The sequence below is a fragment of the Alligator sinensis genome, unplaced genomic scaffold (assembly GCF_000455745.1).
Source record: "Alligator sinensis unplaced genomic scaffold, ASM45574v1 scaffold297_1, whole genome shotgun sequence".
NCBI lineage: Eukaryota > Metazoa > Chordata > Crocodylia > Alligatoridae > Alligator > Alligator sinensis.
The window spans coordinates 4,844,863-4,848,133 of NW_005841848.1; the positions used below are offsets into that span (position 1 = coordinate 4,844,863).

Below are 3,271 nucleotides of genomic sequence, written 5' to 3' on the forward strand. Positions count from 1 at the left end.
TCTGGAGCAGATCTGAATGAGGCAGGAATACTGTCACAGAAAAATACCCATGAAAATCCAGTGGCTCCAACATGAGTGACTGGTGCCTCCTGAATCTGGGGGGGCACCCGTAGAAGCTGTCGACCCTGCCGGGGGAGCACCAGCCCTACTGATAGCATCAGTGTTGGCTGTCAGGGGGGGCACCGGCCCTGTCAGGGGAGGCACGTACACCCCCATGTACCCCCTACCAATCGCCTATGGGCTCCAATATCAAATGGAGACAATAAGAAAGTGGCAGCCACACAGAGAGGATGCATAAGCATACTAACAGGTTGGGCAAATAAATCATCTCCAAAGGCAAGTTATTTGTGCTTGGAATTTTAGTTAAAGGAAGACTGTCACCTAGTTTTAGTTAGTTTTGACCCACGTGTACATCTCTGTACATTAAGCTATTTCTAACTGAGATATGCCATTAATGTCAAAGATATTTTAAGATTAGAAGTTAAGAACAGCACAGAAATGTATAGTTTAGCATTTCTTGAGGCAAGTAGGATCCTTTCATCATTAACAAAGACATTTGTAGCTCATATACGGAACAACAAATGTTCTATGAGTGAACACTCAATGGCGTGCAGCCAAGGATGGCATTTTGATTAAGTGTGGAAAAGATTGCCTTTGCATTTTACACTAAATGAAGGGATCTTTTCGTGGAACATGTTATCCATTAGCTATTTCTTCCTTACACAAGCACACACTCTAGCCTTCATCTTACATTTTTCTCTATTGTATTCAACTAGAATCTTTTGCTGCCAAGCCAGTTTAGGATCAGATTCTCATTTGATATAAATTGACTTCAGTGGAACTACACTGATTCAAGCCAGCATGATGATATGCTATACAAATGTTTTCAAGGAAAACCACTGTCAAGAATGGATAATATTAATGTTCTTGCTATTAACCCAATCTATCAAACATGTGCACGCATTTGGAGGGCACTCCTGAGGCTGCAAAAGTCCAGCTGTTTGTCCCATTCCCGGGGCTGTGCTCTTCCTACCTTCCCCACTGCCCCCTCCCTTCCCCACCTTGACCAGGCTACTTTTAGCCCCCCAACCTTCATCCCTGGATAGACAATCCTGCCCACAGATCCAACAATCCCCATCCCCACCCCAATCCCGTCCTACTGTAGTTACTTACTTCAGGTTCCTTACATATCTTCTAGTACCAGCTAACACTTGTATATGCCACTCCTGGTCTATCTTAACACAGTTTAAAACAAGCTGCTGAACACAGATCAGGTTTGGTGAACAACTTTACATGTCCATGATCTATAACCATATTCAGCTGGTCTGAGCCCACATTTTCATAGCTAAGAACTTGCATTTTCAAAATACTATTTTAAATTAAATTATTTTTAGTGTATGGATTTAAATATCACTGAAATCAGTATGTGCACTTTTATATGTGCTCCCAGATGTGGCTCTGGGTGGTTTAATTAGCAAGCTGTGCTAATTAAAAGTGCCTGAACATCACATGTATCAGCGTCACTGCTCATCCCTGCACTGAAAAAATGTCTGCGTGGCACTTTGAACTATAGCTCATTGGACGTGTTTTATTTCAAAGTGCCCTGCACATTGAAGCAGGCTCCCAACATGTGTGTAGGAGCCCTATGAGTCATAACATATACAGCAACATTTCATTTTAAACCAGGATTTTTAAAATAAATTCTAGTTTCCATTTCAGCATGAACACTGTATATATACTATGCTGTCAAATTTGATGATTTGCTCACCACCATGAATGATAAATGATCGCAAATACTTCTATTAGAGCTGCATACTATTCAACAAAATGGATAACTGGATTCTGGTTGACAGCTATAGGTTATTTGGCTATAACAGATCATAGTTCTGGTCATAATAAACAGAAAAGGCTTGATTGATAATATTGGAGGAATTTAAATCATCTTCAGCTGGGATTTCTTATGTTGTTCTAGCAAATTTCCAATGAAGTGAAAGTAGGAAAAAGTTTCAAGATTGTTTGAAAATATGTTATTTAAATAATGATGAATGCTACTATTTCCTACTACTTTAAAAAACTTAGAAGTAATAGTTTGACCATTTGAAGAGGAAAGTGAAATAATATTTGATATGCTAATAAGACAACCAGATATTTTCAATATTCTGGAAAAAAATTACTTAACTCCAATACTACTGCACACTAATCTCAGGCAATGAAATCCTTAAAAATTAGTGAAATGTAAAAGAAAATCAAAATATGTTTTATAATTAGATAACTTTAGTGTCTACTTATCCTCACTGCACAGTGATGCCTTTCTTCCTTCTCATTTTATTTATATAGCTAAAAAACCTTTAGCTATTTGTTTTAATAGCCTTTGCAAAATTTAACTCAGCTTGACTTCTGGTAACACTCACGTCATCCCTATGATTCTTGATCTCTAATTCAGAGCTTTTTTAGCTGATCACATTTGCTTTTCTCATTCTTTATAAGCAGATTGTTCCTTGACCAGCTCAGGAAGGATCTATTCACCTAGGTCTGAAGCCCTTCTCTACAACTTCTCCCCAATTCCCACTCCTCATCTCCCCTGGCCCTGCCTTTGATTAGGGAAACAATTTTCAGACAGTTTAGTACTTTTGATATAAAGAAATCCAGGGCTTGTCTGCATGCAAATCTCTGAGATCTTTAGTCTATCTGCTTCACTAACTCATTTGCTTGGGTTATCAAAGTTTGCCCTTTCAAAGTTGACCATAGTTACGGATTTACATTGTTTACTTGTCCTTTTAACATCCCCATCTGCTTATGATCACTCAGATAAGTTGCATTTTATAACCAGAATTTCTACAATGTCCTCATTACTTACCAAACCATTACTAAGATAGTTAGATCCATGACTATTTGGTGAAGAAATGTGTCAGCTATCTCACAGAGGAAAATCTAAGATCTACCATTATTGCACACCAAAGAACACTACTATTTAGGAAGACAGTCTACAGAATGACCCAATTCACAAAGTTTCTCCTCTAACAACTTTAGAGATGTCCATCTATGCATTGCTTTGAACAAAAGGCAGAGTCAACATCCCTGCATGTTAACTGAATGAAGGTTGAAAAAAACCAAGAACAACAACAACACCCTGGCCCTACCAAAACTGAAATAACATTTGAATGAAATGTTTAAACGTATTCAAAATGAACTGCTGATGCAAAAAGGTTATCTGCAAAAAATACAAAGCTGAGAATGAATTTTGATGGGAAATAAAAGATCAAGGGGCTCT

At 38.2% G+C, this 3,271-nt stretch overlaps 1 long non-coding RNA gene across 1 annotated transcript in view; it reads right to left on the bottom strand.

Annotated features, from left to right (window-relative positions):
* The window catches only part of LOC102385396, a 59,136-nt gene that overhangs the window by 54,978 nt on the left and 887 nt on the right, over positions 1 to 3,271 (bottom strand). The window lies entirely within an intron of this gene.